Raw genomic sequence first — 15,975 nt, 5'->3', positions numbered from 1 at the left:
GTTTCCATATCGTGTTTATACTGTTGAAATATCAGTTGTCTTAGTTTTTTTATTAGGAGTTCTGTCATTTTTCAGGTGTCAGTAAAAAAAGTATCCGTCAGTAAATTTTCTATATTTTGTCAATGAAAAATACTTCAGGAGGTTGGCATCACTATTCCTTGCTGTACTCCCCCCCCCCCCCAATGGGGGATGAGCTCAGTGTCAATGCAGCATTCTGGGGATTTAAAATCCCCGCTCTTCTTTCTTTTCTTTTTGCTCAGGATGACTCTAATTGGTCAATCCCGACACAGAGCATCTCTCTGCTCTGCTGTAAGAAGAGAAAGAAGAGCAGGAATTTCAAATCCCCAGACCGCTGCATCAGTTGTGTGAACACTAACCCATGGAGGTAAGTACAGCGGGGACTGGGAGGGTGTACGGTGTTAGTTCATTACTTTTACTCAAAAGGTGAACTAACCCTTTAAATATAGAACTAGTACAGTGCTATCCTTTCTTTCAAAATAGTGATCTAAGTGCACAAAATTAGCTACACATGTGAAAGCATATGTATAAACATATACAGTATAAACAGTGTCAAAATATAGTTAAATCACAACACACCCCAAGTGAAATCAAAAGAAAAAAAAGTTCCACCCCCACTGAAGAAGTCTATTGAAGACGAAACGCATCTGGAGGCAGGAAAAAAAAAAATGCTTCTCTTATATAAAATGTTTCTCTTATATACAATGTGTCTATCGAAAAATAAACGAGCATCACAAAAAAAGTTCAAAAAGACAATAAATTCTCCAGTAACAATTGATCAGTCCCAGACAAACGAATAATCTTGCCACCTCTGTGTGTGATAATCAAAAAAACAGGTGCTCAAAATAATCCACCACCAGTATTCACTAGCAGCTCACCTCCAGCTTTGACTCCTGTTTTACCAGGGAGTCGAAGTGCGCTGTTCCCCTTTGGGGATAATCGATCTCAGTGTGGATGGATGGAGGAATGTCCCTGGATCTATCAGGATCCCACTCTTTCTTTACTCAGGTGCTTGCATGATAATCGGCCATATAAAACAAAAGCAAAGTATCTAGTGCTCTCTGTAAAAACAAATTTATTATACCACACAATAAATAGACTCATTCACATTGAGTAGCACTGTGAGTCGTTCCAGCTGTGAACAGCATGAAATACAATCCTCCGGCTCGCAGCCGTCAGTATAGTAATGGACGTGGGTGAGATTCAGATATTCAGCTACACATGTGAAAGCATATGTATAAACATAGATAAACTGTGTCAAAATATAGCTAAATCACAACACACTCCAAGTGAAATAAAAAAAAAAAAGTTTGCAACCGTCAGTGTAGTAATGGACATGGGTGAGATTCAGATGTCAGTTCCTGCCTCCAGACACGTTTCGTCTTCAATAGACTTCTTCAGTGGGGGGTGGAACTTTTTTTTTCTTTTGATTTCACTTGGAGTGTGTTGTGATTTAGCTATATTTTGACACAGTTTATCTATGTTTTTACATATGCTTTCACATGTGTAGCTATTTTTTTGCACTTAGATCACTATTTTGAAAGAGATGATAGCGCTGTACTAATTCTATATTTATATTGTTGTGAATGAGGTGAAAACACTTGTTGAGTACTGGCAGGATTCATTTTATGAATTTTAACTTTATTTTATTATTTATTATTTTATTTATTTAATTGTGCTGATTAAAATATACAATTTTTGTTTCGTCAACTAACCCTGTAACTCTACATTCTCTATGCCGGGGCCCCTCCTATCTCAAGCTTCATTCGGCCAGTAGCTGGTGTGTAACATATCACTAAAGAGTAAATTCAGATAACACTGTTTGAATGGAAATAGGCATGATTATGTGTAAGTGAACTAAAGTGTATTTTTATATATTTTTTTAGTTCCTATTTAAAAGAGGCAAAACATAAAGTCTGGTAATAAAAATGTCAAATGAAAGATATATACCTGTGTCTGTTGCTTTTTTCTTAGATACACTGCCTAGAAGAAAGACATCTTTGCAGTTTTGGGCCTGCAGCAGGAAGTAAAGGCTGCTTAATGATGCTTAAGTGGGGTAACACACTATAAGAAAATCGGCCGAAAAACTTAGTCCGAGGAAAGATCGTACGATTTTCTGCTAGTGTGTACACAACTTTCAGCAGCCGATTCCGATTCAGTATTCTTAACGAAAAAAAAAAAAAATGAGGGACAAACTCCAAAATTTTCATCGTCCGTCCTCAGCACTACCAATTTTCGTTTAATGTGTATACAATACCTCTATGAAAAATCGGATACAAAAGACCGCGCATGATCGGAAGTTGCTGACGACCTGGAAGTTTATCAATAAAAAACACAAATGGATAATACATGTCTATATTCGTTGCACTAATATGAATGGAGCTCTCACTCTCTCTCTCTATCTATCTCTATCCACACATACAGTGATGGAGCTCAAAGGCGTGGCCTCTGGGTCACACGTATACATACTTACATCACATTCTACGATCATACGTCCCAAAATTTTTTTAAAAAAAGAGATCGGATGAGAAATTTCGTGCAACCTTATGCTGAGCAAGAGCTACAAAAATCAGACGATATTTCGTCTGATTTTCATTCAGTGTGTACGAGCCTTGAATGATACAACCTGCTTTTGTGTGTTCTGGACAACATAGCCTTTAAATACTATGAAATTCTATGTTTTTATGTATTTTATGTTTCTAAACTCCATCCAGAAGGGACCTTCTACACTCTTCCATATACAGTGCACATCCTCCAAAATTTGCTGAGCTGGAAAAACATTTTTATAACCTTAAGGCCCCTTTCACATATGCTGTCCGTTTGTCCGTTTTTCATCCATCAGTTGACGGATGAAAAACGGACATCAATGTATCTCTATGTAAAAACTGATGACAACGGATGATCATCAGTTAACATCCGTTTTCATCCGCTTCCGTCAATGTCCGTTTTTTTGAACGGATGAATGCCCTATTTTTCATCAAAAAAACGGATCGGACGAAAAACGGATGACAACGGATGAAAACGGATGACAACGGATGAAAAACGGACGACAACGGATGAAAAACGGATGACAACGGATGAAAAACAGATAACAACTGACGAAAAACGGATGAAAGACGGATAACAACTGACGAAAAACGGATGAAAAACGGATAACAACTGACGAAAAACAGATGACAACTGATGAAAAACGGATGAAAAACGGATGAAAAATGGATGAAAAACGGATGGAAAACTGATACATTTTGACGTGACTGAACTGAAGAACTGAACGGACCGTATGTGTGAAAGGGGCCTTACATTAAAGAGGAAGTAAAGTCTTCCGGGTTTTTTTCTTCATGCACTCAGGAGCCGCCGGTCACAGCACAGGGCTCTAAAGAAACGGCACAGGCAGCCGTTTCTTCAGAGCGCATGCGCCGATGACGTCATCGGCTGCATCCAATGTAAATATCTCCTAAACGGTGCAAGTTTAGGAGATATTTACAGTATTATAGGCTTACCTATAGGTACAAGTTATAAAGGTGGTTTTACAACCACTTAAATTTTTAACCTTTTTTACATGAAAAAAAAAAAACATACAACTCCACAGTATGCAACTTTATCTTGCAAAATGTTGTACAAGCACAATATAAACCCCGTATAATTCTTACCCTGACTATATTGCTTTTTTATAGCTGGCTATCCACATTAATCTAAGTGAAACTTGCAGTGCCACTCTAAGCTAAGACAGAGATCTCCCCGTCGGATGCACTTAAGAGAGCTGGTGTCAGTGCACCATTAAGAGTTGTAAAAGCATTATCAAAGAGAAGAAAGGGAGCCACTTACCAATCAAGTGCATTAGTACGTAGATGAATTGGCTCTGGTGACCAAGCCCCAGTGAACGGGGCGAAACATGTCAGGGGGGATGTGGGTGGAGCAACGCTGGCTGAGACCACATCCATCTACATACTAATGCAATGGGTTGGTGAATGGCTATCCACAATAAATTGTAGTTGACCATGTATACATGATATGACTTCCTGACAGTCTCCTTTTTGCTGGATTACTAAATAGACATACAAATTCTTATTCTAAGACTTATGCATGCCATGTGTAAAGTGATATTAAAGTCTTGTTTCTTATTTAAAAAAAAAAAAAATCAAACATGTTATACTTACTTGCTCTGTGCAATGGTTTTGTACAGAGCAGCCTGGATCCTCTTCTTCTCAGGTCCCACGTCGGCCCTTTCTGGCTCCTCCATCCTGCCCGGGCGCCCCCACAGCAAGCAGCTTACCACAGGGGCACCCGAGCTGAGCCGCTGCTCTGTGTGTCCATTCACACACAAAGCCATGGCTTGGCCCTACCCCCTCTGTCTGTTGATTGGCTCAATGGCTCACACTGCTGTCAAAAGCCAATCAGGTGTGTGAGTCCCCGGAGAGGCAAGGCTCTCCTGGACATTGCTGGATTGAGATGGGGCTCAGGTAAGTATTAGAGGGGCTGGGAGGGCTGCTGCAAACAGAAGGTTTTTTTTACCTTCATGCATAGAATACATATAGGTAAAAGAACCTTGTGTCTTTACAACCACTTTAACCACTTGCCGACTGCCTAACGCCGATCTACGTCGGCAGTCAGCCCCTCACAGGCAAAGTGACGTAGGGCTACGTCACTAGCTTGTGAGGGTCTAGGGAGCGAGCGCGCGCCCCCGGAGGCGCGCTCCCGCTCCTGCGTGGTCACGGACCCCCCCGCGCGTGTGACCGGCGGACCCGATGTCCGCCGGTCACTCGGCGATCGGCGGGGGAGAGGGAGAATGTCAGGCAGCTTGTGTAAACAAGCGACCTGTCATTCTCCTTGCTGTTAGGATACTGATCACTCGGATCTAGTATGTAGATCCGTTGATCAGTGTCCATACAGCTCAAGCCCCAGCCAATCACAGTAGAAAGCACGCCCCTAGGGATACACACAGCCCCTCCCTCCCAAATAAAGTTAACCCCTTCACTACCAGTGTATTTTTACAGTAACAGTGCATATATATAGCACTGATTACTGTAGAAATGTCACTGGTAACCCCAAAAGTGTCAAAAATGTCAGTCAAGGGTCCGATCTGTCCGCCCCAATGTCGCAGTACCGCAAAAAAAATCGCAGATCGCTGCCATTACACGTTAAAAAAAAAAACAACAAAAATGACAGAAATCTTTCCCTTTGTTAGTAAACGCGATAACTTTTGCGCAAACCAATCAAAATACGCTTTTTGCGATTTTTTTTACCAAACATAGGTAGCATAAAACAAATTGGCCGAAAAAGTAAAAAAATTTAAATTTTTAAATTTTTTTTTTGGGGAATTTCATATAAAAAAATGTGAAAAATATTGCTTTCTCTATCGCTCATTGACAGACGTAGTCTTCTTGATTCTCAAGAGCTGGGTTATGTTGTCTCCGCAGGAGTAGGACTAGGCAGAATGACAAAACGTTCTGGCTCCACCCTAGGGGCAGTCCCTGAGGGTATATCCTCCCTCTCTCTGCTACAGGGAATCAGTTTTTTTCTGTCTAGTCAGGAGTAAGGACCTAAGTTCCTTGCTGGGATCTTTTGGTCCTGGCAAGACTTTTTTTCTTTTAGAAAAAGACATTTTTTAGGTAGTTTTCTCCAGTGTTTTTTTCCTGTGAGATCTTCAAGCAAAAATGCCGGACTGGGCGACACTTGTGGTCACCCCAGCCGGCCTACGAGCGCGCGCAGACCATGGCATTGCGCTTGGTCGGCCGCGACATATTCAAGTAAGTATGCGGGGCCGGGCGACGGGTTGGATGTTGAGATCCAGTGGTCACCCCGGTTTCTGCCTAAGAGCGCGTGCAGACCAGTGCGCTGAGTCGGCCGCGACGGAGTCCCAGCAAAGGGACTGACTTTGCGAGTTAAAAGCTCGCTTGGACGCCAGGTACCAGAGAGTCGAGGCGTCCACAAACCCCCACCCCGGTGGAGAGGGTATTGTGAAGAGAGGGTGCCTGTCGGTTCGGTATGGTGAGTAAACGTTCCCTTTTTTCCTCATTATGAGGCAGTATATATTATGGGCCCCTCCATATATGGTCAGTATATATCTGATACTTACAAGTCCCCCTTGTAATACAGCATGTGTTTGTGGGAAGTGGACTTGGTTCAAGAGCTAACACTCTACCCAGCAGACTGTAACATTACAGCAGACATAGGAGGTATAATCCTACCTTATGTGCAGTGTATCTCTGTAGATCCATATGTCACCTCTTAGCAGAGTGCAGGTGGATGTGCTGGGAAGACGATATCGGCGGTCCGCCGCCATTTTGCCGTAGACCGAATGCATGTATGTCCTCAGGTCACGCCGGCCGCCATGTTTTTGGAGTCTTATGTCTCTTCTATGGGGGCGGCCATGTTTTGTGAGCCCAGCTACCTCGTGGAGGGCTGGGAACGCCGGAAGGCGTACACAGGGGGCGGAGCCACGCCTTCTGCCCGGGAAAAAGCAAACAGCTCCTTCCAGTCTGTGTAAGACAGACGCTGACTGCAGTTTGTTGGAAACTGCACTGCATCGGTTGGTGAGCCTTGGGGGTCCCTCTCTCTCTCTCTGGGATCGAGAAGCAGGTACTCTGAGGGGCGCTATTGCGCTAGGGGGAGACACACAAAAAAAAAAAAAAAAGAAAAAGTTTTTTGTTTTTGCTGGCAAAGGTGTCCTGTATTAACATGGACCCTGCCACTCATGTATCTCCTCCGGATCCCCTCGAGGGGTCTGCGGGATCCTCCAGCACCCCATTGACAATTGAATCTTTGTCAGCTATTATGGAAACTTTTGTGTCCCGGGTGGAAGTGGCTTGTCAGGGACAGGGCGCAAGAAAGCGACCCCCGCCTAACCCCTTATTATCTGAAACTTCGGATTCAGACTCTGAGCCTATTTCTGCAGTTGCAGGTACTTCATCTGGTATTGGTGTCTCGGGTCCTGTCTCTTCAGACAGTGAGGAGGATGTTTCGGCATCCGCCATAGCCTGAGAGGAAGCGTTGGTAAACGCACTCATTGTATCTGTTCAAGAGACTTTAAGGTTACAGGGTACTCCATCGGAAATAGCTGAAACTGAGATCCCTTTTGGGACTAAAAAGCGCATCAAAGTGGCGAAGGTTTTTCCATTGCCCAAATGTTTTGGCAATCCAATCGAAGAAGAATGGCGTCTGCCAAAACGCACTTTTAATATTTCTAAACGCATTGACAGGCGTTATCCGTTTGAGGAAACCCTTATTAAGAAATGGACAGAACCACCTGTGGTGGATTCACCTATTGCTAGATTGAATAAAGCCACGGTTATTCCTTTAGAAGACGCTCCGTCTTTTAAAGATCCAGTGGATCGCAAGATAGAAGCTATGTCTCGCACCATGTTTTCCTTGATTGGATCAGCTTTCAGACCAATAATTGCTATTGGTCTGGTTTCGCAGGCTGTAACTGAATGGACCAAGTGGTTACGCCGGGACTTAGAAGAAGTCCCTCAGGCGGTATCAGATTTGTTGGAACAAATGATACAGGGGTTACAGTTTGTATGTGATGCGGCGTTAGACGCCACTCCATTAATGGCGCGAGCATCAGTCTCAGCAGTGGTTCTCAGGCGTACACTGTGGCTAAAAGGTTGGTTAGCCGACCAAGGTTCCAAAAAAGCATTGGCTAATATCCCCTTTTCAGGAGAGCGTCTATTTGGAGCCAACTTAGATGAGATCATTAAGGATCTCACCGGTGGAAAAAGCACCTTTTTACCGCAAAATTTTAAAGGTAGAGGAACTCGTCAAAGACGAGGGCCTTCTTTTTCTGCTCACAAGAGGTTTTTTTCGTCCAGCGGGTGAAAAAACGAAGTCCTCCAAAGTTCCTACAGGAGGCGTCAGGGGTCGTTGGTCGGGCAAGCAAAAGCCCACCCCCTCCAGACCTGAAGATAAACCATCCAAAGCCTGAAGGTGCGCCCCCACCCATAACTGGGGTGGGGGGACGTCTTCGCCGGTTCCCGGATCCATGGCTTTCCAGAATCCCGGACAAATGGGTTTGCGAAGTCATAAGGTCAGGGTACAAGATCGAGTTTCGATCTCTCCCACCGGCGCGATTCTTCCCTTCCAATATCCGTCTATCCGCAGATCGTTTAGAAGATCTGAGGAGAGCAGTCACAGATTTACTACAACAAGGAGTGGTAGTCCACGTTCCTTGGACAGAACGGTTTCAAGGGTTTTATTCAAACCTGTTTACAATACCCAGGAAAGAGGGCAAAGTGCGTCCAATTCTGGACTTAAGAGCACTCAATTCTTTCGTCAACATAAGAAGATTCAGAATGGAGTCCATTCGCACGGTAGCAGCCTTCCTGCATCCAGGGGATGTCCTAGCGTCCATAGACATCAAGGACGCCTATCTTCACATTCCCATTTTCGCAGGACATCAGCGTTTTCTACGCTTTTCCGTAGAGGAGAACCACTATCAGTTTGTGGCGTTACCTTTCGGTCTCGCCACGGCTCCGCGGGTCTTCACAAAGGTGTTGGCCCCAATGTTGGCACTTCTGCGCCAAAGAGGTATATCGATTCTAGGTTACCTAGACGATCTTCTGCTTCATGCAGAGTCTCCTCAGACCTTGCTACAAAACATAGAAATTACTATGATTTCTTTACAGGAATTCGGGTGGCTGGTGAACCAGCAAAAGTCATTTCTGGTTCCCACTCAGAGGCTCGAATATCTGGGTCTAATTCTAGACACAGTCAGGACGAGAGTTTTCCTTCCGGTAGGGAAACTTCGAAAGATTCAATCAGCAGTCCAGTTGTTACTGTCCAACAGCTGGTCTTCCCTTCGGACGTGCATGAGGGTTCTGGGGTTGATGGTGGCTTCATTCGAAGCAGTCCCATTTGCCCAGTCCCATACCCGAATTCTTCAGCAAGAGATTCTTCTCAGATGGAATCGGAATCCGGAATCCCTGGAAAATCAGATACGATTGAGCAAACAGACCAGAGAGTCTCTGGTTTGGTGGCTTCGGTCTCCAATGCTCAGCCAGGGAAAGTCATTTCTGCCAATATATTGGACGATAGTGACCACGGATGCCAGTCTATCCGGATGGGGAGGAATTCTTGGTCAGTTATCTGTCCAGGGACTTTGGTCCCCGGAAGAATCCAGGTTACCGATAAATGTATTGGAACTGAGAGCGATCAGACTTTGTCTGATTCACTGGACCGAGCAGCTCCAGGGCAGCCCGGTTCGGATCCAGTCGGACAATGCCACGGCCGTGGCTTATGTCAATCATCAGGGGGGCACCAAGAGTGTCCGAGCGGCCAAAGAAGTGGCTTGCATTCTTCGCTGGGCGGAACGATTTGTTCCAACAATCTCTGCGGTGTTCATTCCGGGGGTGGAGAATTGGCAGGCAGATTATCTCAGCCGTCAGACCCTGGATCAGGGGGAATGGTCCCTCCATCCAGACGTTTTCCACCAGTTGTGCCTACGGTGGGGCACCCCGGATGTGGAGCTGTTGGCATCACGATTCAACAGGAAAGTTCAGAGATTCGTGGCTCGCTCCCGCGATCCTCTAGCAGAAACCGCAGACGCACTGATCGCCCCGTGGGGGCAATACCAGCTAATATATGCCTTCCCTCCTCCGTTACTGCCAAGACTTCTTCGCAGGGTAGAGGAGGAAGGAATCCCAGTAATCCTGGTAGCTCCGGACTGGCCTCGTCGAGCTTGGTACGCCGACATGGTCAGACTGGTGGCGGACGTCCCATGGAGACTTCCTCTCAGGGAGGATCTACTGTCTCAGGGACCGATCTTCCATCCTGCTTTACGATCGCTGGCTTTAACGGCCTGGCTATTGAGACCCAGGTGCTGAAGGACAAAGGTTTGTCAGCTTCAGTTATTCCTACTCTAGTTGAAGCAAGGAAAGCGACTTCCAGAAAGATTTATCATCGCACATGGAAGTCCTACATTGCATGGTGTGAACCTTTGGGGTTCCGTCCTCGGTCTTATTCGATTAGTCGAATATTGGCTTTTCTGCAACAAGGGGTTGAGCAGAAACTGGCCTTGAGTACTATCAAGGGTCAGGTCTCAGCATTAGCCATCTTCTTTCAGAAGCCTTTGGCTACTCATTCCTTGGTGCGGAATTTCATCCAGGGGGTGCGACATCTGGCTCCGCCAGTGCACGCGCCGTTACCCCCCTGGGATCTTAATCTAGTGTTGTCGGTTCTTCAGAAACCTCCCTTTGAAGATATTAGGGAGATTCCTCTACCCACGTTGTCCCAGAAGGTGGCCTTCTTGGTGGCTATTACTTCTGCACGCAGGGTGTCAGAACTGGCCGCATTATCTTGTCGTTCACCAGATCTGGTGGTTCATAGAGATAAGGTGGTTCTTCGTCCGAATCCATCCTTCCTACCAAAAGTGGTTTCAGAATTTCATCTGAATGAAGAAATTGTATTACCTTCCCTGTGTCCTAAGCCCAGTCATCCTCGGGAATTTGCTTTGCACTCCTTGGATGTGGTCCGGGCGATTAGGGTATACTTGAAAACGACAGACTCGTTTCGCAAGACGGATTCACTTTTTGTGATCCCAGATGGACCCAAAAAGGGGTTGCCTGCATCTGCCGCGACCATTTCCAGATGGATCAGACAGACGGTAGTGCAGGCTTATTCTATTAAGGGTCGGGAGCCCCCGTTCCCTGTTAAGGCGCACTCCACTCGGGCACTTAGTGCGCCATGGGCCTTTCGCCATCAGGCGTCAGTGGTCCAGGTGTGCAAGGCGGCTACCTGGTCGTCGGTGCATACCTTCTCTAAACATTATAAAGTTGATGTAATGGCATCGTCTGATGCCTCATTTGGCCGCAAGGTTTTGCAGGCCGCAATTTGAGGAGACCAGTGGTCTACCTCGAGGGTTTTTTTCCGTTGGAAAAATTTTTCTTTAGCCTCATTCTTTGTTTATAATGAGCCTTTAAAACTTCTAGTTTGGCACCGGTTGGGCCTTCTAGATTGGATTTGATTTTGTCAATCCCACCCCTCATTTGTGGCACTGCTTCTGGATGTCCCAGCTCTTGAGAATCAAGAAGACTACGTCTGTCAATGAGCGATAGAGAAAAATGGATTTTTGTAAGAACTTACCGTAAAATCCTTTTCTCTTAAGCTCATTGACAGACGTAGTACCCGCCCCTCTATCATTGAGTTGGGTTGGGTTAAATTCTCTGTACTGCTTTAAACAGAACTGATTCCCTGTAGCAGAGAGAGGGAGGATATACCCTCAGGGACTGCCCCTAGGGTGGAGCCAGAACGTTTTGTCATTCTGCCTAGTCCTACTCCTGCGGAGACAACATAACCCAGCTCTTGAGAATCAAGAAGACTACGTCTGTCAATGAGCTTAAGAGAAAAGGATTTTACGGTAAGTTCTTACAAAAATCCATTTATTTTTGCAAAATTGACGCTCTTTTTTTGTTTATAGCGCGTGATCAAAAAATCGCACAGGTGATCAAATACCACCAAAAGAAAGCTCTGTTTGTGGGAAAAAAAGGACGCCAAATTCGTTTAGGTACAGCGTCGCACGACCGCGCAATTGTCCGTTAAAGTCACGCAGTGCCGAATCGCAAAATACCCCCTGGTCGGAATGGGGGTAAAATCTTCCGGGGCTTAAGTGGTTAAGCCATTCATGATGAAGGTAAAACAAATCTTTAAGGCATGAACACAGTTTTGTAATTTTGAACGTGCTAGTAACTGTGTACATATCACCATAACCACACTATATTACCAAAAGTATTGGGATGCCTGCTTTTTTACGCACATGAGCTTTAATGGCATCCCAGTCTTAGTCCATAGGGTTCAGTATTGAGTTGACCCACCCTTTGAAGCTATAACAGCTTCATCTCTTCTAGGAAAGCTGTCCACAAGGTTTAGGAGTGTGTCTATGGGAATGTTTGACCATTTTTCCAGAAGTGCATTTATGAAGTCAGGCACTGATGTGGACTAGAAGGTGTGGCTCGCAGTCTTTACTTTTATTCATCCCAAAGGTATTCTGTCGAGTTGAGGCCAGGACTCTGTTCAGGCCAGTCAAGTTCCTCCACCCCAAACTCGCTAATCCATGTCTTCATAAACCTTTATTTGTGCACTAGTCCAAATCATTTGGTGGAGGGGGATTATGGTGTGGGGCTGTGGATAGCCAGTATTCCAACCTAAGCCAAAGCAAATTGGGGAGACTCACAAGATGCCATCATCTTTTGCTTTGGCTTAGGTTGGAATACTGGCTATCCACAGCTCGTACATCATTATAAAGGGACACCTCTGCAGGACGCATGTCATGTTATCATTGCTGCATTTTACATGTGAGTGAAAGTATCTATTGTAATAAATTTAGCAGTGTTTGCATACTTCACCATGAGAGGTTTCCCTTTTTTTTTTTGTTGACACCGCCGTTGGCTAAGTGGTATCTGCCCTAGTGTGACAACTTATGAGGGACGGTACTGGTACACCTCGGGAAGTGTGGAAACTTAGGAGGATCTATTTATTTGACATACCTAGAGAGGAAGCTGGTTTAAGGAGAAAGGATACCATCCACGCTGTTGATTATTACGCCTGGGGCTTATTATCATTGGAGCTGGTGTGGATCTCTGTTATGGGGATCTACACATTCTGGTAAGCTGCCACATATTTGGGTGTTCGGGGGAGGCTTCTGTGTTGTCCAACCAGCGTACTTTTATGGGACTTTCTCTCTGAGGGGTTCACTGTTCATTTACATTCAGGCGGACTCATTTCATAATGGGATCTCATGTATATGCGATTCAAAAGTCTTTTTTTGATTAATGAACTTTTCTGGTACATTTGGTTTTGTATATTGAGCTCTGCACACTTTGTCAGGTTTTATAGTACATGTTGAGATTTAACAACTTCATGTGCTGGCTGCTATTTCCATCAAAACCACCTTTGCTCATATAATTTGATTAAGCGCAGTTATAAATTGTTTTGTATACTTTTTTTTAATCCTACCTAAAACACACTTATCCTCGTTTGACTATGTCCATGACACATAAAAGCTCCCCTGTTATGTGAAGGATTCTGGTAATATGCTTAATATCCTGTCTATTTATAAGTGGCAGCCAGGATATAAATGGGGATCTCTTGACGTTACATCACTATATACGTCCATAAAGCATGAATGTGGTCTCCAGGCAAATCAGCACTTTTTAGAAAAGGGCATGGACATTCACACACAGGCAGGTTTTACACAAGTGTATAGCGTTCCCCCTTTAAAACCTGACTGTATTACCCTCCTGGGTGACTTTTACAGACAGATGAAAGGTACAGCCATGGGAGCCAGGTTTGCCCCTAGTTATGCTAGCATCTATATGGGTTACCAGGAAGAATTCCCTTTTAGAGGAGACTTATCTCATATATAAGGTCCAGTACGAGTCTAGTGCACCTGAAAATCCTTTACAACTTAAATGTACTTTTAAAATGGAAAAGAATCAAGGATCTTTTTTTACTCAATTCAATAATAGGGCTTTTGATATCCAATGTGTATTCTTAAAAATTGGAATAAAAAAGATTCTCCCTTGACCAGTGTCTTGCCTGACAAGGCCAGAGATCTAAGGAGCATTATCACCCCTATTAGCATTAAGACACATATGACAGCTACACAACTTAGTCAATGGGGCTCATTTATGGACCAGAAGGGCAGCTATAAGTATGGTGTGAGAAACTGCAGAGCCTGCAATTACATGTGGCATCACAAGTAGGAATTGACAGAATCTAATGGTAAGGACCACAGTATCAAGCAGTTTATTAATTGTGGTACTCAGTTTGTCATTTATACCCTCATCTGCCATTGAGGTGGGTTATGTGTCCAGCAATACATTTCACTTCTGCTTATTGGAACGCACGCTGGAGGTCATAGCCATGTTTCCTGATGTGTACTACAATGTAAGTGCATTGGCTCTATTTTTAATATATTTAATAGACTATTTCATGCTTTTCACTGTTTTTTTTTCTGGGTGTGTCATGCATCTCTTAACGCCAAATGAGAATATAAAAGTGAAGCCAAAATGCAGGAGACACTGGAGAGGAATCCACAAAGTGTGATATCTTGTGACTTGCCATTTTTTACTTTCTTGTTTTTGAAAAAGTCAATATAATCTGGTGAGTATGATGTGAGGATCTAGGGCATACTGGATACACATGATATTACAATTTTTTTTTACACCTGTGGTAATGTCTGTCACCATTTGGACTTCAAATGAGCTATATAGTGTGTTTTTCTTGATTTTGACATGACATGTAATTATCACACTGGTTGTTTATGTTGATTATAGCACAGATATTACAAGTGCTGTCTTTTCAATATCGGCCTCTGCCAGTTGCAGGTACTAATCCTGTGACTAGACATGTATGATTCGTTTTGTTATGAATCGAAATTCAGACACAATTTTTATTATTTGGATGTGTCCAAATCTCCCTAAATCCTAATAGTAACGAATTGCAACGAATCCGAAATCAGTTGTAAGGAAAACAACAAATTTGTTCATATTCATTCGTTTTCAACTTCAGAGGGTTTTGTAAGTTCAATAATATGTGTCACACTATGTATTGTTATGATTGACCAAAGCCAAGGTCTCAAACCATCAAAGTCACAAGCACGTCACATTGAAGTCACAGGCAAGTCCCAGGTAAGCCACATCAAAGTCGCAAGTGGCATCGAAGTTGCAAGCAAAGTCTGGGTGGACCCTCTGCACACTGCTACACCTTTTTCAACAAGTAATGCAATGAAAAACAGGGATATTTCGTTCACACATATTGCAATAGATGTTGAGGCTGGCCAACTGCGTCAAAGTAATCACTCTTCTGGCCAGTCCTGCTCTAATCTGCCACTGCAAATGCTACGGTGGACACCATGCCAACATGGGGCATAAAGACCTAAGTTGGGGAAGAGCAACTAGGTTCAGATCTGGTCAATGACCTGCGTTACAACAAAGAAAAGATATACCTGTGCTCAAATCCCAATATCTTGTACATGTATTTAAACTAAAAGGTGCTAAAGGGTTGTGACCACATAACAACACCACAAATTTTGGATGAACCCTCTACACACTGCTACACCCTTTCCAGCAAACTATGTAATGAATAACAGGGATATTTAGTTCACATATATAGCAATACATGTTTAAGCGGACCAACTGCGTCAAAGTAATCACTCTTCTGGCCAGTCCTGCTCTGCTCTGCCACTGCAAATGCTACGGTGGACACCATGCCAACATGGGGCATAAAGACACTGCTACACCCTTTCCAGCAAACTATGTAATGAATAACAGGGATATTTAGTTCACATAAATAGCAGTACATGTTTAAGCGGACGTACTGCATCAAAGTAATCACTCTTCTGGCCAGTCCTGCTCTGCCACTGCAAATGCTACGGTGGACACCATGCCAACATGGGGCATAAAGACCTAAGGTGGGGAAGAGCAACTAGGTTCAGGTCTGGTCACTGACCTGCGTTACAACAGAGAAAAGATATACCTGTGCTTGAATCCCATTAGCTTATACATGTATTTGCAAGTCGAATTGAAGTCACAGGCAAGTCCCAGTGCAAAGTTGCACTGGAAACATAATGGATGAACCTGAATCTTCTAAAATAACTTTCGAAAATACAAATTGATTCTAAATAACCAATGTACGAAATGAATTCTAATATCCAAAATGAATTCCAAAAATAAATCATTATAACACAACTAATATGACGAAACAAAATGATTGCATTATTGAATGAATCCAAAATAAAACAAATTGTTTTTGTCATGCACATCTCTACCTGTGACCAGAGGTGGCCAGTTTGCGATGTCAGTGTTACTTGTCTGTTGTGCAATACTGGCACTCTGACTGAGCTATAATGCAATCTCTCCCTCCCTCTGAGTACTGGTGCTCGCAAGTCAACCTATGGGGGCAGGCACACTGTCATCCAGCTCCACGTGGTAGTGGGGTGGCTGCTTTCCTCTCTGGACAGCT

This window comes from Pelophylax lessonae (genome assembly GCF_965119305.1).
Source record: "Pelophylax lessonae genome assembly, chromosome: 12".
NCBI classification, from domain to species: Eukaryota; Metazoa; Chordata; class Amphibia; order Anura; family Ranidae; genus Pelophylax; species Pelophylax lessonae.
Note: the sequence above shows the minus strand (reverse complement) of the source record.